Source organism: Pseudophryne corroboree, chromosome 4 (assembly GCF_028390025.1).
Source record: "Pseudophryne corroboree isolate aPseCor3 chromosome 4, aPseCor3.hap2, whole genome shotgun sequence".
Classification (NCBI taxonomy): domain Eukaryota; kingdom Metazoa; phylum Chordata; class Amphibia; order Anura; family Myobatrachidae; genus Pseudophryne; species Pseudophryne corroboree.
In genome coordinates, this window is record NC_086447.1 from 351,854,547 (window position 1) to 351,878,890 (window position 24,344).

The window sequence follows — 24,344 nt, forward strand, 5'->3', positions numbered from 1 at the left end:
CACCTTGCAGTTATTTGTTAAATTCAATGAACCCAGATTCAGTCTGACAGGATTTGAATGCAGTGTTAAAGAAAAACATTCGTTTTACCCACTTAAATGGCATTGTTAGATCACATGTGACCGCCCCGCCCTACTGTGTCCCCCAGTTTTTGACAAGGAGATCTGTTCTGCAGATGTGCATAATATAATATTTTAATATTTAAAAATATGCTTTTTAATCTATATTACATAAAAAATGTTTTGAAGGGAAAATTTGTCAGTTAAGTGGTTTAAGGCATCAAATCTGCTGAGGTCTCTGGTCAACCTACATAAACCATATTGAACAATTGAGACCTTTTGGGGTTTGTAGATGAATGTAAAAGATGATGGCGGGAGAGATCAGATGGCAGCAAACTGAATCAACTTACAAAAGAATAGCATAGAAATATCAATGAAGGATTTTGGTTGATCCTTACCCCAGAGGCAGCACAGCCATTATGCAACCCACGGTGGTTTCCCAGAAAACCAGAGTATATGGTATCCCTAAAACACTGAATGAGTGACATGATCCGTGACAATGACATTATCAGTGCCTTGCCACAGTGGCATCCTCACACTGTACACATGGCAGCTTCTCATCTGTGTGGTCTGGGAGTGTAGTACAGAGCTATGATATCACAGCCCATTGACGAATAACAGATGCAGCCCCACCAACACTCCACATTAAGTAATCAGTATGGGAGTGAGGTGATGGTGAGCTAACGGAGGAGAGGAGGACGAGCAGTCAGGACAACACAGGGGGAGCAAGGGCCATATAGCATTAGCTCACTTTGAGTTTCATGGAGAACAACAGAGACGGTACAGATATCAGCTGGCCAATCTTTCACATCAACATTTCAGAAGGGTTGCATTAGCAACATTTTATATAGGGTATAAGCTATATGCAGACTATCAAGAAATAATTTAATAATCTAGACCAGTAGTTTCCAAACATTTTTAAGTCATGGTATCCTAAAGTATCAGATTTTTTTTCACGGCACCAATTGGCCAAAAGTTCTTTATTGAGAAATTCATAAATAAATAAAATTAAATAAATTGTTTTCATATATCATCCTTAGGCTCAGTTATATGGTGAGGGACAGCAGTTCCTTCTGTTTGTTAACATATTTTATGACTTAAAACACAAGCACTAACTTTGCCTATCATATTGACCATAAATAATTTGAGTTGGTCCTGGACCACCAACCCAATACACCCCAGCAAGTACCCTGAGGCTTCATGGCACCCAGTTTGGCATTAAGCATTATTATCCTGAAGCTGAAAAGGTCAGTTAAGACCATGGGGGTAATTCAGATCTGATTGCTGCTATGCATTTTTGCACAGCGTGCGATCAGATCCGAACTGCGCATGCGTCTGAGCCACACTGCACAGGTGCGAAGGACGGCTGCTACGGGGATCGGTGCCCTCTGATTGGATGGTGCGAAGGACCCAGGCGCATGGGCGTTCGCAAGGAGATTGACAGGAAGGGGCCATTTGTGGTTGGCAACAGAATGATTTCCGGGAGTGTCTGGCAAAACGCAGGCGGGATCAAGCATTTTGAGGGAGGTTGTCTGACGTCAGCTCCGGCCCCGATCAGGAGGATTCAATCGCATCGGCTGAGTAAGTCCTGGACTGCGCAGAGACTGCACAAACTGATTTTCTCTGCTAACGAAGCGATCGCACACTTGCACGGCGATTTTCCCCTCCCCCTGTAGGCGGTGACTAAAAAGCGCAGCCCAACGATCAGTTCTGAATTGCCCTTAATGAGTCGACCATGAAAGGCTGCAGCATTGTTTCCATCAAATTTAAGTTTTAACAGTACAATTTCCAGATTTTACAGTTTAGATTAACAGTGATGCCCTGCTCGACTCCAGGCTCATTTGTTCAGTCATTGACAGATTACATAGTCCAGATATATATATATATATATATATATATACAAACAGAACACTCAGCACTCACCATAGCAAACTCACTTATCCTCAACACATCAATAGATAAATGATGGGGGTTTAGTTAGTGAATTGGCCAATGCACAGAAGCCTGCAAACTGATGCCAAGGTACCCCATCTTCATGCAGGTCCTACACTATTACAGAGTCTTAAAACTTGGCAACTGTCTCCCACATCATATGCCTGCAAGGTTTAATGTGCACCTGCCACAAACCTTATGGCTTGTAAAGGTACACTAGTGACTAGTGTACCTTTAAAAACCATAAGGTGTGTGGCAGGTGCACATTAAACCTAGCAGGCATATGATGTGTGAGACATTTATTATTATTATTATTATTATTATCCTTTATTTATAAGGCGCCACAAGGGATCCACAGCGCCCATTACACAGTACGTAATCAAATGAGCAAACAAGAAAACAGCAATTACAGTTCAAGACAATATAGGACAGGTATAGAAAACCCGGGGTTAGATGCAATCAAAGGGAGTAAGGAGTATAAGATTGTATAAGTAAGAAAAGGAAAGGCACATAAGGAAAGAAGTCCCCGCTCTTGCGAGCTTACAATCTAAAAGGTGAGGGCTAACAGACCAGGGTGACACAGAAGGGGTAGACAGTGTGCATAGACAAGAGGGTTAGGGGGAGAGTTGGCTGGGTTTGGTGAAGATGTGGGTTTTGAGAGCCCGTTTGAAGTTTTGTAGAGAGGTGGAGAGTCGGATGGGAAGAGGTAGAGCATTCCAGAGATAGGGAGCAGCACGTGCAAAATCTTGTAGGTAGGTTTTAAGACTCTGTAATAGTGTAGGACCTGCATGAAGGTGGGGTACCTTGGCGTTCGGTTTGCAGGCTTCTGTGCATTGGCCAATTCACTAACTAAACCCCCATCATTTATTTATTGATGTGTTGAGGATAAGTGTGATTGCTATGGTGATTGCGGAGTTTTCTGTTTGTGTGTATTTGAGTGATGTGGTCATGGGCTAGATGCACCCCACCCTATGAGTGGTAAGTGCATTTGTGTACCCTGCTTCTGGGGTGGCGAGTGCCGAGGTTACGTGCACCCCACCCTATGAGTGGTGAGTGCACTTGTGTGCCCCGCTTCTGGGGTGGCGAGTGCTGTGGTTTATATTTGGGTGTGTGTATATATATATATATATATATATATATTGTTTCGTTCCCAAGGATATTTGATATTGCGACTAGTCGCACGTTAACGGGAGTATGTGCACTCATGCGATCCTATGGATCGCGGGTGCATGTGCAGTGCACACGCACACCAGTGGGCACACTAGTCACGGCAAATGAGTCATGATTGCTATGCCTAACTGCAAAGATGAGCTTAGAACAGTGGCGGATTTTATCTATGGGCTGCAGAACTGCAGCCACCCCCCCAGTAAAATCCACCCCTACAGTGAGCCAGTTGCAGACTGTGACTGCACTGGATACACTGTGACTGGCAGTGACTTCCTATTAGAAGACCTACCTGACAGTCACACAGAGGGCAGGCAGTCCCATAGGGAGTTGTTTCCTCCCTTTGCGACTGCCAGACCAGGCTGCAATTAGTAGAGAGCTGGCTTCCAGTAGGAAGCCACTCCCTGCCTGATCGTCAGCCCTAGCTGGCTTCTATAAGCTGCAGTCAATGCAGTCTATAGAAGTCAGGGGTTTGCGCATGCACAGTCAAGCCGCCACCTGTCAGCTCCATTGTGCAGGTGTCGGGACCCAGATGGTGGCAGGGACTCTCCTCCTCTGAACCAGGCAGCATGACCAGCTGCAGCCCCTCTTCTCCTCAAAGGTAGTAGCCGCCGCTGACTTAGACTCATCTGTAAGTGATCGGCCACTATAAGTTGACAGTTGAGCATTTAACATTGTCTATTGTATTTGCTTGTTTCTTGTCCATGTAGCTCAAATATTAGAGCCAATCTATCAAAAGTAAACCAATGTCATTTTCGGAATCAGCACCACAAAGTTACCCCAAAATTGCTCTAATATGATTGGAAATAAAATGAGTGTTACTCTGTGTTATATTTCTAGATAAAATAAAGTATAATTGGATATGGAATACAGAAAAAGATTGAATGTTAAAAATGTGTAACTGGTTTTCCAATTCCTTCATTAATATTTTGGAGTTTGTTGTGGTCAAGTTGCAGGATTCAGTTAAGTCAAACAGCCAGAAGGTCTGTGTATACGTGGAAAATCTATTTACTCTGGTAAATTAGTTTTGCAAATTCTACTTTAAAATTATGCATATGGTTGCTATAGTTTAGGGTATTTCAGAAGCAAAACAGAATTGTTAAGTCAAAGCAATGTTTACAAAGAAAGCATACAGACCTTAACATTATTGTTGTTATGAAATAATACGATTCTCTTTTTAGGCTCTTTTATTACATGTTTATGCCCAGTCGGCTCTTGAGTCTGGATGCAAAACAAACTGATATGATTTGGTCAATCTTAGTTCTATCATCTAAATGTCTTGTTGTATGAGACAGATATATATATATATATATATATATATAGAGAGAGAGAGAGAGAGAGAGAAAAGGGTACCCTACAGCGCTATGTGTGAGAAATAAAAGCAGCACCTCAAGAAGAACCTCCTGTTAGTCGAGGTTCAAAAAAATAAATACTCACAAGCAGATCTGAGGGCGCTAGTCCATAGTACTGTTCATGATATTATTACACCTTGATTAACATAGAAACGGCTGTAATAAAAATCTAATTGTATTTTTATTTTATACATAAAAAATATACATATGGCATCTGTACAGTTTCACAGATGTATAATAAAAAAATTCTGTCCAATTTACATTCAGTTTTCAAAAGCTGTTCTTTATCAGCATATGTCCAACATACAGCGTAGGTGGAAATAGAATGTCTGAAAAATCCAACGCGTTTCGTCCCTTCCGGGAATTCCTCAGGGGTACAAAATATAAATGGCAAAATACAATAGCTAAGTAACAGAACAATACTAACGACCAATGGTTAGAGGTTATATGGTATAGCCATACATACCAGATGCCCAATATATTAAAGGAATCCTGAAGAAACATATACACCACTGTAAATATCGATTGAAATAGGTATAAAACCTAATAAATAAGACAATATATTAAAAACAGGGCTGCAAAGTGAATAATGGATGAACGGGTGAGGGAGGAGATGATGATACATACCAGGTTAATTGTAACAGGTAACAACCTGACAATATTCTGTATTTACAAGAAGTCCAGAGAATACTATCTCAGACTATGGTCTTTATGATGACCTATATTAAATTAAAGAATCAGGGCTTAATCAGTAAAAAACCTTATAATACGGCTCTATAGCCAACATAACAGGTGAGAGAAAGAGGAGAATACATACCAATCTTAAATGGACAAATGTTTAGCCCTGAATCTATAGGTGGATCTAACACGATTTCAGGTGTTAACAGCAGTACAGGTAAATATACCTAGAAAATTAATTGATACATGTTTCAAAATGGTTTATAGATAAAAAATTCAAGATGACGGAAATTATATATATATATATATATATATATATATATATAAAAACATAAATAACATACAAACATATGTATTACTGTTAAATGACCATAATTAATATATTGGTTACCACCCTGTCTGAATTAAGATATTTTTCCTTTTTTTTTTTTTTTTACTCTGGACATAGTCGTATATATATCTTCTCATTAATGGGGGTATACATCAAAGAAATCCAGACATGGCTTCTATACAGGCATACGTATCTGAACTCACTTGCAAATTAAGATGTTAATTACTCTGGACATAATGATATAAAATGACTTATCAATATGAGTATACACATACCAAAAAACCAATCCAGACAAAGCATCTATATAGGTGCATTTTATCTGAAATGGCTTCCATATATAAGATCAAAAGGAATAAACAAATGTATACAAATAAATACAGAGCCATACATTTGAAAATAATCTCAGTGTCCACATATATATATATATATATATGGAAGCCAGTTCAGATAAAATGACCTACAATACATCATTTGATTTGCATTGGTGTCTCCGAGTGCCTCCTTCATTACTTGGTAAATATATATATATATATATATATATATAGGTATGCAGTCATGTTCCTGACTGTCGGGATCCCGGGGGTCAGGATGCCGATGCCGGAATCGGACATAGCAGTGGTCGGAATCCCAACCGTTACCCAGAATCCCCACTTGTGTGGACCACCACCCAAGGGGGAATAGAACCTTAGGTCATCACCGGGCCCGAAGCGTGGCCGAAGGTCGTAACTGGTATTTCTCTTACCGTTAAAGTCGAAACGTGTTGGGATTGCTATACCTGGACTTCTCCCAATGGATAGATAAGCTCATATATTTTTTAATCTTGTACGTATGTCTTGTACCATTTCTATGACACTGCAGAAGTAAAACTCTGTTTTTAAACCTTTTATCATTCCTGACTGTGGATTCTTAATTATGGGACTGGCTTGTTCCTAAAAAAAGGTAATTTGCAGTTTTTGTTATAATAAGCGTGGGGTGTTAAAAATTGTACACACTATGTTACATTGCTTCTTTTATATTTCATGTCTCATGACTCTAATGGTGGTCACATGATCAAATATTTCTTTATTAGATAAGTAGTGTCTTAATTATAAATCACCACTTGTTTGCACCTTTAGAGGTTACATATACATTACACTATCAGGCGCCAATTGTTATATTTTTGTTGACTGTTAAGAATACTTGTAAAAAAACAAAAACATTTATTGTTCACCTGCTACCTACACATGGTGTAGACAACTGATGCATGTGCTGAACCGGTGTTCATGGAGTCCAGCCAATTAATTCACTTGTTGAGAAAAGAGACAGTTTAAGTGATGTCACTGATCTTATTAGTTCTGCCCACAAAATGTCTGCCTCCACTATATGTATTTGATTGTGAGCTTTAAAATCATCTATGTAATTATTTGTTGTTACAAATTATGTAACAGTGCTATAACATATAATACTTACAAAAGCAATTTCTTATTCAATTGCATACTATGCTACTGACATTAGAGGGGACATTATAGTACTCAAATGATAACATTATAGTACTCAAATGATAACATTTCTGAAACAGAACTTTATTAAATTAGATCATGTCAATTATTAAGGAGCAATTATATTCTGAGAATGACAGTACCCCGACATTGCACATTTTACAGCACTTCATCGATATCACTTTTAATTGAACTAATCCCATAATGACAGTTTAATTTTATTGTTCACCCCATATCTCCTCCATTCTTATAATTCTACCAATAGTAGACTTCTTTTCACTGATTCTTGAATGAGCGAGTCATCAGACTCAGAGACTTGTGAGTGTAGGATATCTTCCATTCCTTTGCTGACAGAATAAGCCAAATGTAATTCAGATCAAAAAAGTTGCAGCTCAAAGCAAGAGAGTTGTGCCCCTCTGGCATTTGTAGTCGTGACAAAACACATAAGAAGTGTAAGACTCAGACCTATGTGTCTTTTACTTCATGAAATATATTTCTTTTTTTCTAAAAAATATTTCCAGCCAGTTAAAATTACAAATGTTACTTTTTCTGTCAGCTGAATAAGTGATTAAGGGAAATATTTACAGCCCGTACAAGTGAACATGTATTTTTAAGTAGAGGAACTACCACAAGCATTTTTGAGTTCCAGGCTTAATTCCAGTAAAAGCAAATTAAACTGTTCCAACTTGACAGCTCAAAGAGTGCAAAGAATGACTAATAAGTTAGCTGGCCTGTCCAATGGTAAGAACCAAAAACAGTGCAAGATTAATTTAGTGGTAAACACACCTAAAGAATATTAAATAAAAGGTGTATATCAAGATGGCGGATAGATATGAATAATTATTTGTGTGTTATGTAAACAAACACGTGTAACTTTATAAACATAATAATAATAATAATAATAATAATAATAATAATAATAAAAAATAATAAAACTTGTCTTACTCCCTGTCTGTCTTATACTTCCAAGTTTAATGACTTAGTTTGCTTACCCACTGGTTCTAAGAAAACACCAGTGTCACTGCATATGAAATGCGTCAGGAAGAATGAGGTTAATGAAGGATGCTCCAATGACCCCCTTCTGCTGACTCATTGTACACCATTAAACAGAGTGCATGCAGCATCCTGCTGGAGGTGCAAGCAGAAGTGATTATGGGGTCATTGAAACTGATAGGTTCCCCTCCCATATTAGAATGCATTCAATAATTTCTCGTTAAAAACACTAGTAAAATCATGCATTTTAATGCTAGCTGGTAAACAGCTGTAGGCCCTGGGTTAGCTTTTGTAGGTTGAAGAGCTCGTGAAACTATTCTCATATGATCATTCATGCCAATGAGCTGAGAACAGGTATACCCCCTACAGGTTGAATTATCATTGAAGGCTTCTCATTCTAAGACATGGACATCATGAGTAAAGCAATAGCCCAGGTTGACAGCTATATTTAAAATGTAAGAATAAGTGCTTTCTAGCTTCATTGTGTTTTATAGCTAAAGAGTTGTTTTTTTGTTTTGTTTTTTTGCTTCTCTCTCTATGTTTAATAGGACTCACAGATTATTTTTGTTTAAGTCACGGTATATGCATCTTCATAGCATAAAACAGCTCTCTCTTTATTCCACTTGCTGTTTTACAGCTCTGATCATGCAGAGTTTATTTGCACTTTTGATTAAATAATATTCCCCTTGGCATTGCTGTGGGCTTTGGCTTAAAATAAGATCATTAACCCTTTAATGTTTAGCAACACACAATGTTTTATTCGATATCCTTTTTTTGTCTTTTACAGCACATATCTAGTCATAAATATCCCATGTTCTTTATGTGTTTAGACTATATAGATTTATGTGGCTGAGTACGTATAGCCGATGAACAGATGTTCAGTGCACACAAAGGAAAAGGTTTAAAAAAAAAAAAAAATTTCTTGTAAGAATGTGCTTGGTTAACATATATTTTTGAATAGCTATATGATATATAGGTAGCGGAGTTATGCTTCAGCTATGTATATATTTTTTTGTAAATACTGGCAAACACAAATACTGTACATTGGCAAGTTCAGAAATGGTTAGGACAAGAGAAAACAGAGGATACTGTAAATACAGTGTTTCACATCAAAAGAAGAAAATAAAATGACATAAAATAATTGTTATTGACACAATTCTAATGTTTCGATTTAAGAAAAGTTTTTTAAAATAGTAATATAACAAATTTATTTTTAAGTAATATCTTTAGAAAATGATTACTTGAGCTGCACATATTTTCATAAAGTAGTAGTATAACTGTACAGTACAGTACAGTACATAACAGTACATAGCTGTACAGTACATAACTGTACAGTGCAAACTAGGGGACACAATATTAAGGCTGAACCCCTTTAATTTTCTTTTTGTAATTTTTTTTATATTATCCTAATTATTAATCCTGTTGAATAAGTCTACAATTTTGATTTTTGCTTTATGCTGTACAATCATTACTAGCTACAATTATCTGTATTTATAAGCAACAGTAAAATAATAGGATGGATACATATTTTTAGCAAAAATATAAAAGTAAATAATGGGCTTCCTAGATTATTCCCACAGCTAATTTGGTTAAAAAAAAAGTTAAATACTCCTACAACCTAAAACCAGGAATCACTGTTAACTATTTATCTCACACAAACCATTTAAATCTTTAAGTTCATAAAATATGAATAAATACTGAAAAGTTCATTAAAAAAAAGTCATCACATTATGTTGATTAATTCTTTATACCTATGGACCTTTCGCATGGGTGTGAAAGTGGTGAAAGTAATTTTGGCAAAGTCTCAAAAGTATTTATTTCTTGCCCACTAATTTTGATTGTTTCTCTCCATATTGAGATGAACATAAAAACCACATTTTATTCCAGAGTGCTACCAAAATAAATCTAAATTTTGACCTAAAAATGTCTAAATATAAATACCGCTTACATTGAGAAATAAAAGATATTCCTTGCAAACTGCATTTATTATAAATAACTGAAATTAGTCTAGTTTTTAAAAATATAAGTTAGAGGTTAATAATGATACATACAGTACTGCGTGAATTTGACTGCATCAAACATTCTGGGCTAACCGTGTCAAAACTCGTGACTAGAAAATAGTGAAAGGTGGCAACTATGCAATGCATACTTGCCTACGTTTGAAAAAGCATTTCAGGGAGATTGTGAAAGTAACACCTATCAGCGCGGACGTGTACGGCTACATCTGAGAGGCGTGTCATGAACATGACTTACATCCAAATCGAAATAAGCCCCAAAGTTAGTAAGATCTACTAGTTGAAGAAAAGACACTGATATTTTGTGGGATTTGTTCATGTATTGTGTTTTACAAGAGGTTCCATATACAGTAAGTGGCCACGAGAAACCTTATTTAATATGCATGTAGCCATAGGGATCATTATGCCTTATAACCAATGCAGGGAAATGGCACTGATGATCCCATTTGAATGTATATATCGCTAATTTCTCCCCCCCCCCCCCCCCCAGAATGTAACAGCTACATAATGGGGGTGCAATCAGGGATATTGCTGCACCATTCAGGGAGTCAGGGAGATTGCTACTTTTTCAGGGAGTCTCCTGCAGAATGAGGGAGGGTAGTCAATTATGATGCAATGGAATAACTGTCAACTAGCAATACAGGAATTTACTTAGCAAAACACATATAAATGTATTGTACAAAATCATGGATTTCTACTATTCTGATTGGGACAACAAGGGCATAGCTACCATAGGTGCAGGCAGTGAAGCTGCTATTGGGCCCAGAGCTGAGAAGGGCCCACCTTCCCTCTCAAAGTTACATGTGTTATATAAATTTTTCGCCATTGGTTGGTGCGTAGGGGTCCTTTCAAACTTTTTCCTTGGGGCCTGCAATATATCTAGATATGCCTATGGACCTGCTCATTGTAGTGTGGTATAAAATGAACTGGTGGGCATTTTAATGTTATATAATATGAACTGGGGCACTGTAATAAGGCACAATATGAACGGGGAGCACTATATATCATAATGTGAATTGGGGGTGCTGTGCGGCATAATGTGTACTGGCAGCTCTGAAATGTGACATAGGGTGAACTTAAGCACTACTGCGATTCATATAAGAAACTAAGACACTACTATGAGGCATAAGATTAAATAAGGCTCTACTATGGCTCTACTATGGTTCTGATAATGAACTAGGGCACTATTATAGGGCATAAAATGAACAACTGCTGCAGAGAAGTATCTCTCTAGAAGCATTGGGACAGGGGCCCCTACAAAATGTTGCTATGGGGCCCACAAAGTTCTGGCTAAGGCCCTGTGGGACAATATTGTTTCATCTCGACTGTATACTCATTCTTATATAACATGCACTCACAAACCTCATATTATTTTTATTGTGAAAATAAATTAGGAAAAAAACTGCATCATACATGTCTGTCACACATTTAACAGGATCCTCTGTCCCTAGTCTGTCTATTCTGAGAAATGAAATGTCACCTATTTTTGTTTTCAGTTAGTTATAAATTAAGTTGAACCCTTGATGAATTATCATTGACTACTTGGAAATTGTTGACATAATTTACATATTTTACCTTTTCTTTCCTGTGTTTTACAGTATATGAGCATGTAGCATTCATTACTTACATATTTAATTCTAACTAATTATTACATAATCATGGAAAGAACTGTACTTGAATTTATTCGGTATAAATTATATGAAGTATGTTAAACTGTACAAACTGAAATACAGATACTCAATTCATAAAGAATTTTTTTTTTTTCAGGAGCCTTTAGTAAACATGGGTATAAAAAAACATATTCTTAATGGAAAACAAGTATGTTTAAGGAAATTTATCAGATGATTAACTTTGTACCTGTATAGTAGTATTACCTTCATATTATTATTATTATTATTATTATCTTTTGTTAGGTGCCACAAGGTTTATGCAGCACCGTACAAGAGATAACATAAAAACAAAGTACACAGAATAAATACAATGTACAACGTTAAAGAATTGATAGCCTAATTACAAGTATTATATATATCTTTGGTGAGCTAAAAGCAACGATAAGGAGCGCTGGTTTAAAATTCAATTAATAGATTTAATATCAGTTTGTAAACACATATAACATAATAAAAACTCAATTGAGTATCTAAATAAGCTGACACTTCAATATGCTCATAGTTGTGCACATAACTCTATTTAAAAGTTCAAAGACATTATGTCCATTCGATGGTAAAAGTTCCAATTGTAAACCACAGAAGCAGGTATCAGATGGTTTTGCCAGCCAAAGCTTAATTAACAATCCAGGTTTCCTCTTAACTGCCCTTAAGCTGTAATTGTGTCCTCCAGGTGCGCAAGACTTAATGAACATAGAATGGTTTCATGATAATTTAAAATAGAGCTCTGTACCGATTCAAGTATCCGTAAAGTGTGACCACACAGACAATGCAAATGATGGAATTACCAGACCAGGCTGTCACGGAAATTTCACCACCAAATTGCTAGTATTTTTCAAGCTGGCACTGCATGGATACTTAGCGGTATTGGACCCGACGGTCAAGGATGTCCCGGGAGGACTCGCCGGATCTGGCGGTCACGGCGCTCGGTCCTCACAGCTGGTGGGCACGGTGAAAACTTGCACACAGAGGAAGCGGCTGGAGTGGAACCGGACTGGCTGCAGCATACACGGTGCACAATGAGGCGTCCTCTATTAGTAAGCGGTTTCCCCAGGAGATTAGTAGTAGTAGTTGGTACTAATCTCCTGAGGAAACGGCTTACTATTAGAGCGGAGAAACGCGTAGAGGACACCTCATTGTGCACCGTGTATGCTGCAGCCAGTCCGGTTCCACTCCAGCCGCTTCCTCTGTGTGCAAGTTTTCACCGTGCCCACCAGCTGTGAGGACCGAGCGCCGTGACCGCCAGATCCGGCGAGTCCTCCCGGGACATCCTTGACCGTCGGGTCCAATACCGCTAAGTATCCATGCAGTGCCAGCTTGAAAAATACTAGCAATTTGGTGGTGAAATTTCCGTGACAGCCTGGTCTGGTAATTCCATCTTTTGCATTGTCTGTGTGGTCACACTTTACGGATACTTGAATCGGTACAGAGCTCTATTTTAAATTATCATGAAACCATTCTATGTTCATTAAGTCTTGCGCACCTGGAGGACACAATTACAGCTTAAGGGCAGTTAAGAGGAAACCTGGATTGTTAATTAAGCTTTGGCTGGCAAAACCATCTGATACCTGCTTCTGTGGTTTACAATTGGAACTTGTTACCATCGAATGGACATAATGTCTTTGAACTTTTAAATAGAGTTATGTGCACAACTATGAGCATATTGAAGTGTCAGCTTATTTAGATACTCAATTGAGTTTTTATTATGTTATATGTGTTTACAAACTGATATTAAATCTATTAATTGAATTTTAAACCAGCGCTCCTTATCTTTGCTTTTAGCTCACCAAAGATATATATATTCATTTTATCTGACATCCAGAGTGTCCTATAGGAGCTGCGATTGGAAGCTATATATTACATGTATTGATTTTTTTTTTCTTGTGTATACAGGTAGTTTTATTTGTTCTTGTGCGCCTGATTAACTATTCATATACACTCAAGTAACGTTGACTGCATTTTGAAAAGTAAAATTATATTAATTACAAGTATTGCAACAATGTGTCTCCTTTAAGCTCTCCTCTCCCCGCCTTTGCTACTCCCCAGTCTGCCAGTTATCCAAGCATGTGAATAAACTGATCCTGCATATATCCTGTTCTGCTAAACACTAAATTGCTTGGGGCTTGGAAGCAACTTCCCCTATCCCCCCCCCCCCTTCCCCAAGTCCCACCAGAAGATCCTTAACAGAATTTGGTTCATGTCTAAAATGAAGTATATAAACAACCTCCAGAAGAACATAGTGGACAAGTTCCACGCAGTTTGGTCACCTTGATACAGGACTCATAACGTGATCCTTCCTGGTCTAGTTTAACTATACATTCTCAGTTCCCACCATTTTCACTGTATAGTCTTACCACTAGCCCTAAATTTCCCCCACCCCTCCCTTCCCTTTATGCCCCCAGCTCACCCACCCCCCCTACCTGATCCATGCTCTCTCTTCCTTATCATCCCTCTTCCTCCTGAGCTCCCTAGCTACGCTCAGCTTCTTTCTTCTTTAACATCTCCCACATTGCTCTTCCCCGCTCTCCCCGATTACAGAACACATACACATAAGACCCTTTCCTTCATCATTCAAACTCTCACTTGCACTCCTCCTCATACCTCACAATTTTCATCAAGCCCATCTTATCCCCCTACCCCTACTTTCCCTCTTTTGTGTTTATCCCTATTTTGGGCTTATCCTGACTCCATTGTCCTTCCATAAACTGTACTTGAGGCATTTTTTTTTTGTTACCCTTCAACTCCCTGTTACCTCCCTTACAATGCTTGTTGTACCCTGCCTATGTTCCAATTGCACTTGATATTATTATGCTCATGTTGTTATCCTTTTTTATTTTTCTGTGCCCATTTTTATATTTTCAATATTATTATACGATTTAAAAAATAAATATATAAACTATTGAATCTCCACTATTAACCAAAATACTAGCAAGTGTTGACCAGTACTGGAAGTAAGGAATAATCGGTCAATTTTAGTAAGAAGGGTGGCAACACTATTCACAGTTGAAAACCAACATTTATTTTTAATAGTTATTGAAACTTGGAATTATTTTTTAACACAAGCTGTTATTTCAATATTACTGCAATAGGTTAGGTCAATTACTGACTTTAATACTCTTTATTATAAAAAAGAAACCTACACATTCTGCTTAACCATCATTATCACTGTTTATTTGTAAGGTGCCACAAATTTCACAGCATAAAAATCACAAAAATACAAATTGAACATGACAAATCAGAAAAGTTCCATTTACATGCAATTACAATTTTACATAGCAAATATACAAGCATAAATCAATAAGTATAAATGAAACTGAAAAATAAAACAAAAAGTTAAACATAGAAGCATTACAAAAAGGATTACATATGATATCCCGGTGGACGGGAGGCCCGCTGTCAATAGCCCGACAGCGGCATCCCACCCGCCAGAATGCCGGCAGCGGGGCAAGCACTAAGAGTCCCCTTGCAGGGACAGTGGTATTTGCAATAACTATACAATCCCTTGCAGCAGGTATAAAATCTAGCACCAGGAGTACTTGTGGATTTGTCATTTTTTAAGTTAACATAAAAACGTAACAAATACATTCCAGGTAGACAAAGAAGTGCTAACATAAAACATGGTGTAGAGAGGTTCCTGCTCACGAGAGCTTACAGTCTAGAGGGAGGGGAAAAAAAGAGACAGTAGAAGCTAATAGGGCACGGAATGCAGTCAATATACCGGCTGTTAGAGGTCCCCGCGTTCAGGAGACTGATGCCGGAATCCCGACAGGTGGCATTTTACCGACAAACGGAATCTCGACACCTGCCCGATATTCCCACTTGGTTGGTGAGTCCACGCCACCAACCGAGTGGGAATAGAAAATGTGGCGAGCCATCGGGCCCAATGCATGGCGAGTGCGGCAAGCCCATGACGGGAATCGCTGCCAGGATTCCAGCAGATGGGATGCCGCTGTCGGTATAGTGACAGCTGGCATCCCGTCTGCTGGGATATCGTATGTAACAGTATCCCTAGGGCACACAAGAATGTGACACATAGAGTGCTTACAGGGAGTAGTCTCGGAGTCAGTAGCGTAGGCTACAGTGAAGAGGTGGATTTTGAGAGATTGAAAGACTGGATGTTAGGGGGAGAGACTGGTTAGGCAGGGCAAGCAGTTCCACAAGTGGGGAAGTGCATGAGTAGACTTGAATGTCATAGTGAGAGTTGGTTATCAAAGGTGTCAGATGTGGAACGGTAAGGTATAGCTGCGGTATATTCATGACAAGGGTCGGGTACTGATGAGGGATTTGTAGGTGAGGGTAATCAGCTTTATTTGTATTCAGGAGTGAAGTAATTTGCAGAGGGGTGCTGCTTACGAGGTGCAGGGCCAGATAAAAGTTTATGGGGGCTCCAGGGCAGAATATTTGTGGGGGTCCCTATCAATAAAATTGACAAAATTATATACTTTTATTAAAAAGTACAATTGTATATACTCTCAGCACCACAAATATTTTGAAAACACTGTAGTGCCTCTGTACTCATTATGCCACACAGACCTCCAAGTTCACATGATGTAGGTATGTGCGGGGGCACCTCGTGTGTGAGGGCCCCTGGGCGACCGTCCCAGCTGCCCTGTTGTTAATCCAGCACTGATGAGGAGTTGCAGGAAAGGAAAATTATCTTTGCTACATTCAGGATTCTTTGTGTAAGGGAAAGTTGGATATGGAGTCGGCCAGCTAAGAGGAGGTAGCAGTAGTCATAGTGGGAGATAATGACAATATGAACAAGGGTTTTGCTGTCCTGAGTAAGAAACAAGACTGCATGAGGGACTTGAAAGTGTGTAGTAATTATCAATAATATCTGGCAACGTGGATTGTACGAAAAAGTAATTAAATAGGCCGTGGCTAATGGAGTGCTAACCCAGTTGCCAACTGACACTATTTTCCAAGGACAGTCAAACACAGCTTTGAAGATTTTGCCCTGGAAACCTTCCTTTTTCAATTCAAATGCACAGTACAACTCCTCTTATCCTCTATATTTATTATTTCCCATACTTTATTCTTGTTCTCTGATATTTATATATAAATATTGATATCTATTGAAGATATAACATTTAGGATGCAGCAAAGAACTATAGCCAAGTTTATAAAACATTTATGGATATATTTTAAATTTTTACTTATAAAGTGCCAACATATTACGCATCTCTGTACGTTGAGGGAATACTAAAAAAAAACCCTACACTGACATAAAAAGAAGGTAAATATAGCCCTGCCGAACCAGCTTACAAATTAATAGGTGTAGAATGTAGTGAATAAGTGATCCAGTAAAGTGCAAGATGTGCTTAGGTGCATTGACTCAGCATTAAAGTGTACTTGAAAATTATTTGAAAATACTGGCAAATAGCATATTGTGCCCGGCATTACCCAACCCATGAGACTTAGCAGTACACAGCTCCCTCTTCACTCACTGTCCTTAATACACAGCCTACTCTTCACTCACTGTCTGCAACACACAGCCTCCTCTTCACTTACTGATCTCAATATATAGCCGCCATCTTCAGTCACTCTCCAAAATACACAGCCCTCCCCTTCAATCACTCTACAAAATACATAGCCAATCTCTTCAATCACTGTCCTCAATACACAGCCCTCTCTTCACTCACTGGGTGGGATGCATCCATGGCAAAAATGCACTTTTTGGAGGTTTGACCGCATTCCCCTGTAATTGGGCACTGCGAACCCTTGTGGCGCCATATAAATAAAGGATAATAAATTACCTATAACACCATGCTCCGGATAGTGACACTTCCCAGAACTTGTACCCAATAGGCAACGCCATCTATAGCTGGTGTCAAATAGGAGCTTATGGACTTCTCTATGCATTGTTCCCTGAGAGGGATCTAATCAGATCTCTTCCAGTGTTCCCTGTGGCTCAAAGTCCTTTTATGGCAAAGGACAGCTCTTATTGGGATAGCTGTCCTTTGTGATTTTACTCACAATTGTACAAGCATACAGTGTTACTAAACCAATCATCTCCTCTCATTTTTCACACACAGCCTGTAAGATGGCAGTTATAAGCTGACTGGCTAGTACTTTATCTTTCTCCAAGCTTTGATAACTCTCCCCCTATTTAATGATGTCAAGTCTTAGTACATAGACCCCTTAAATGGCTAGTGTCTTAAATCTGCTGTGCACTTCAAATCTCTACAGTAAGCTAGAGAGCAGGATGTCCAAATAATGGCACTGCAGCTTTCATTAGCTTCCCCAAAAAGTTACATGCATTCCAATGTATGGCATAATGATATTTTAGGTATAAAAACAAACCTGGTTTAACAAATTAAAAACCTGAACAGCATTCAGAGCACGCACGGGATTTCTAGAGACGGGTTTCCATGGCAACATAGTGGGCATGATTATCATGCAAAGTCCATAGCTTGTCATTGTAGCCAGTGCTAGATGGCTCTTCAACCCCTTTCCACGTACTTTGCCCGTGTTGTACTTTCCACCAATAACACGGACAATGCTGTGTGCAATGCTAGCCCACAGCTCCCCCTTCATAAGCAGAGCATTGTGAAGTGAGACATTCCTCCTGACTGAGACCAAGTGCTCAAACTTGGAACTGGCCCACCAGAGCCGGGACAGATGTCTGACTGTCCTGACCTCTCCTACCTGTTCTTTTATCTCTCACTGGGCGGGATGTACTAAAGGAAAAATGTGGTAAAACCCCCAAAAACGGGGTTTTTACCGCATTTTCAAATGTACTAAGACCCCACCGCTGGTTTTTCGCCGCCCAGTGTGGCGATACCCTATAGAAGCCTACGGGCTTCTTATCGCCGACTGCTGCAACCTGCCGCTACCGCCGCAGATACCTTCCTCCAGGCAGCCCTGGTACCGCAAGGTAATCTCCTCCTCCCCCTAGAAACGCAGCCGGAGGTCCTTCCGGCTGCAGGGGGGAGGAGGAGGCGCCGGGGACAGCCTGCTGCTGCTTCCCGGCGTGCGGGTAGTGTGGAGATTCCTGGGAGGTGACGGAGACCCCCCGCAGACCATCTCACAGGTATCGCGGGGGGCCTCCGTCACCGCATTGCGATATTGATCGCTTATGTTAGTACATATGCGATCAACATCGCTGCGATAAGCAGCAAGGGGTGGCGATGTATCTTAATACATCCCGCCCACTATCTGCTACTGCTTGTGATGCTCAAATGCTGCTCTTCTGTACCCTGGAATGTTAAGACACTTGAAAAAGAATAGGTACATGAAATATGCAATGCCTAACAATGATGGAACAATCTAGGCCTCCTTCCACTGAAACAAATCCCGTTAGCTATACAGCTTCTATTTTAAATATTTAGGCATACCCACAGCCAGCCCTTACATAAGTTTAATAGCAATCACATAATGATAAATAGACCCCCCCCCAAAAAAAAAAAAACAGCCCGACATTGAATTAAAAGTACTTAATAAATAATGTATCCCTAACCCCCTCCCCCCAAGTAGACCTTACATTAAACTAGCACTATTCAGATTTAATAAATAAACCTATTCCCCCCCACAAAAAATGACCATACACTAAATAAATAATAGTCACATTTAGTAATTTAAATCCATTTCTCCACTTATAGTGCTGACATTAATTAGAATTTACATATATTAATTAGTCCTCCTTTCAACACAGTTCCACACTCAACTAAGGTCCAAAGCACCCCAGCCCCAACATTCAGTATTATCATAGCATTAATATTCTGATCACCACACCTAAAAATAATCACCCACTATTAAAATAAATATCCCCACCATCAAAAAATAGCCCCATTAATAAAACAATATTCCCTACACACTACTAAAACATAAACATTCAACTTCAACCCACCATTAAATCAATCTCACACACACACACACACACACACACACACACACACACACACACACACACGCGCGCACACACACACACTATTCCCTACACACTATTAAAACATAAACATTCAACTTCACCCCACCAACACACACACACACACACACACACACACACACACACACACACACACACACACACACACACACACACTCTTACCTTAGTGAGTCTATCTGAAGCTGCAGAGGCATACTCTTCTGCCTTCCTGGCTGAACACATGGGATAACGCGCACCACCTCACACGCGTGGTGTCCATGTGATATGAGGTTAGCACCGGAGGGAATGGATCAGTAAGATCTGCAGGCTTGAATTATAACATGGCTGGACCTGGGAGAGGTCCCAGCATGTCAATCATGCAACAACCTTATTTCAGAGCATATCTGGTAACTGGAAATCTAACCTAAGTGCAAGACCTGTGCTAATCTACAATCTGTGTTCACACAAATTGTATACAGAGTTTGTATGGTCTATTATTTCTGACTGTGTTATATAGCAGGGGTTCCCAAACGCAGTCCTCAAGGCACCCCAACAGTCCAGGATTTAGGTATATCCATGGCTCAGCACAGATAGTTAAATCAAATTGACTGAGGTGCTAAGTCACCTGTGGCCAAGCATGGATACATTTAAAACCTGGACCGTTGGGGTGCCTTAAGAGCTGCGTTTGGGAACCTCTGTTATATAGTAACAAAGTGAAGGATGTAACAAATCAAACTTTTGGTTTTATTGTCTAACATACCATAGACCTGTCAAAGCTAACTTCTGGCTGGTAAATGTATATTTACACTTTGTAAGTATTTAACACCCACTTGGGGAGATGTATCAAACCATTGAGAGACATTAAGTGGAGAAGGTGTCCATAAAAAACAATTATCTTTTATCTGTCATTTCATAGACTGTGCTGGAGCAATAATGTCTAGCAGCTTATCGGTTGCTATGGGCAACTTCTCCACTTTATCTCTTAAAGGTTTGATACATCTTCCCTATTGTATTAGTTTTGGAAAATCTAGAAGTAAAATCATGTGGAGTTCTAGTTGTGTACTGATAAAAACTAGCTGCATCCACTTGGCTCAACCTCCGCAGTACAAATCGTGTCTAAACACTGCTCTCCTAGGTTTCCGTGTCTCTATCCCCTCACTACTAAAATCTTTTCAATTAACTGATTTTTTTTATTTTTTTTATAATATGCTTTTTTTACTTTACGCTGTGCTTCAACTGAGAGAAATAAAGGAACACATTGTCAGTTTGCCATGTAAAAGATTTGTCAGTTTTCAGCAGGTTCTTTATTTACACACAAAAGTTACTATTTTTTCAGTTATAAATAACTAATAAAAGCTAAAATACATCATACAAGCTTAATTAGTCAAACATGAGGGTTTGCATACTTAATAATATATGGTTTATAAAGAGAAAAAATAGGGGGCGAAGTGTGTGATAAACAACTACATCTGACTAATGTTAACATCATTATATTCTATATATCGTGCCTCATTATGGTTGTTATACCTACATGCTATGAGGGGATGCAGTCAATTTACCTACAATCAAAATCCCGACAACCATTTACCGATGATCAAAATCCCGACTAGGTCAAAATACCGACATTTAAAATGTCCACAGGTCAAAAAGTCGACATGAGTTTTTCATGATCTTTTCTTTAATTGAAACCGACTAGTTCATACTTTACCATCCCAGTGGACCTGGAGGGGGAATATAGTAGTGTGCCGTGCGCAGTGAGGCACTGCGCTGAAAGCATGGCGAGCACAGCAAGCCATGCGAGGGGACACGGTACACTTATACGGTGTCCATGTCAACCTATGTCGACATACACACCGAAAAACAATGAAAAACTCTTGCGGCCTTTTTGATCTGTTGATATTTTAAATGTTGATATTGTGATCATGTCAGTATTTTTACCGTGTCGGGATTTTGACCATCGGTCAATTGTTGTCCGGATTTTGACAGTCTGGATTTTGATTGTAGGTATTCATACTGATCCCGCTATGAGTGCCTAGTTATAAACTGGATACATATTGCATTTTTAATATTCTGTTTATATGGACCTTGGGTTCAGTCCAGGATAGATAACTACCCTGCCAATCTTTTGCAACATGCTTACATTTACATACAATTTTATGTTTTCGATAGTTGCCAGAATTGCCTAGGTCTTTCATTGGAATACTTAATGATACATAATGTAGACATAAGAGACCTTTGGAAAATATGTTTATATATAATCAAATCATGTCACATACTATAGCTATTTCCCATTTATTTCTTAGCTTATTTACACTGATTGATGTATAAGAGATAAAAAATTAACCCCAATCCCTGAAATGACACTACGCTGGTAGGTGGCACCAATGTACAAATGGAGGTTAGTCCGGCAGATGACTTAACCAAGTTTATTAATTAGGTGGAAACAGTAACAGGTAACACAGGGTTAACAGCAGGTACATGTTATCTTTGTTGCCCAGTTGCAGCCAGGAGTGTTTGTAAGATTTGCTGGGTGTTGTGGTGCACTGGGTATTTGCACTCACAGTATGGAGCTGTAATCAGTCGTGGCAGCAGGAATAGTTATTATAATGTTGAGTAGTGGCACAGTGGATATACAGTAGTCACTATGGTATATAAATCCTTCATTTGGAGAACACTCAGGGACACGTCTGATATACTGGATGGGGTGCCGCACATGTGCAGAATGCTAAGTCGGAGGTCACACTTCCGTGGAGAGCCACTAGGTCCTAGTGCCTGGCTATTGTAGCCCATAAAAAGAGGCTATATACTGTATCACTGATTATCCAATACATACTACCATTTTAATTTTTTCAGTATATTATAGGGGATCTCTTATTTTATTTTACTATAGGTGATCTAACTAATGATACATTTTCAGGAAGTTAAAAGCTGCAGTGATTATATACCACATTATTGCCCATTTTAATTGCCAAAAGTTTTGTTTTTTTCTACCAACAATTAATGTTTCTACATTATCATAACGTTATGTTACACTGTCTAGATCAGGGACGGCAAACCAGTCAGAGGCAAAGACCCCAAAAATATCTGTAGTAAAGCTAAAGAGCCAAAATGGGGCGCGGCCTAAATGGCACAAGGTTACGCCCCATTTTTGTGCACCCGCCTTCAGTATGATGATTGTAGGATCATGACCATGTGTCACACCCCTGTTTTTAGTCATACTGGGGATGAGAAACACTGAAACAATCCAGATCCACATAAAATATACTGAAAAAAGACAGTCTCCCCCTTTCACTCTGTGCCTCTCAGCCTCCGACCCTTCACTCTGTGTCTCTCAGTCTGCTCCCCCTTCAGTCTGTGTCTCTCAGCCTGCCCCCTTCACTCTGAGACCCTCAGTCTGCCCCCTTCACTCTGAGCTCCTCAGAGTGCTCCCCCTTCACTTTGTGTCTCTCTGCATGCCCCCCTTCAGTCTGTGTCTCTCAGCCTGCCCCCTTCACTCTGTATCTCTTAGCCTGGTTCTTCTTCACTCTGTGTCTCTCATCCTGCCCCCTTCACTCTGTGTCTCTCAGCCTGCCCTCTTCACTGTGTGTCTCTCAGCCTACCCCCTTCACTCTGTATCTCTCAGCCTGCCCTCCTTCACTCTGTATCTCTTAGCCTGCTCCTTCTTCACTCTGTGTCTCTCAGCCTCCCCCCTTTACTCTGTGTCTCTCAGCCTGGTCCTTTCACTCTATGTCTCTCAGCCTGCCCACTTCACTCTGTGCCTCTCAGCCTGCTCCCTCTTCAGTATGTGCCTTTCAGCCACTCACCCTTCATTCTGTGCCTCACCTCTTCACTCTGTGCCTCTCAGCCTGCCCCTCCCTTTCACTCCGCGTCTCTCAGCCCGCTCCCCCTTCACTATGTGCCTTTCAGCCTAGCCCCCTTCACTCTGTGTCTCTCAGCCCGCTCCCCCTTCACTTTGTGCCCCTCAGCTTGGCCCCCCCTTTCCTTCTGTGCCTCTCAGCCTGCCCCCCCTTTCACTCGGTGCATCCGTGCCTGCTCCCCTTTCACTCTTTGCCTCTCAGCCTGTGCCCCTCCTCTCCTTCACTGTGTCTCTCAGCATCCTTCCCCTCTCCCCCCTCTGGACACTGGTAGCTAGCCGCCCTCACCTGTATAACCTGTATGTGAGCCGGCAGACAGTGACTGACGTCAGACAGGCACTGCTTTCTTGCGGCTCTGGCAGGTTGTCAGTTAGGGTAGGGAGCGTGGCCATGATGAAATTTTGGTGTCATGCTCCCGGCAGCCTGCAAGGTGCGGTAAAGGCGGGTCCGGGTGGAGACTGTCAGCAACGGTGGCCCACGGGAGCCGCATCAGGCTGAAGAAAGAGCTGCATGAGGCTCAAAAGCCACAGGTTGGCCACCGCTGGTCTAGTTAGACAGTCAATAGGTCAACACCATATGGTTGAAATGTCTTAGGTCGGCAGATACAAAAGATCAACAGAGGTTAAGGTTGACAGGAATAAAAGGTCATCATGGTAATGGTCGACACAATAATGGTCGACACATTATTATTTTTTGGTCACATCTTGTATATTTCATGTTCTGTGATCAGTAGAAACGTTGACCCTTGCTGGCTCGCTTCGCTCTCAACACTTCGGGTAAGGTGGTTAGCTTCGTTACCTTTACACTCGCCACAGGATACTGCTCCCAATTGTAGTCCATGTGGATACTGCTCCCAATCGTAGTCCACTAAATCAAGCAAATATTGCGAAAAAAAGTAAACCCCCCAAAACAGATGTGTCGACCATATGTATGTCGACCATTATCATGTCGACATTTTG

The 24,344-nt window shown here is 40.0% G+C and overlaps 1 protein-coding gene and 1 long non-coding RNA gene across 2 annotated transcripts in view; one reads left to right on the forward strand and one right to left on the reverse strand.

The window, feature by feature from the left end:
• Positions 1–23,417, reverse strand: part of LOC134909526 (uncharacterized) — a 432,031-nt gene extending 408,614 nt beyond the window's left edge. The window contains exon 1 of the long non-coding RNA XR_010175955.1: positions 19,715–23,417. This is a non-coding gene — a long non-coding RNA (uncharacterized LOC134909526). The remainder of the gene's footprint in view (positions 1–19,714) is intronic.
• BCL6 (BCL6 transcription repressor) overlaps positions 1–24,344 on the forward strand; it is a 105,829-nt gene that overhangs the window by 52,235 nt on the left and 29,250 nt on the right. The window lies entirely within an intron of this gene.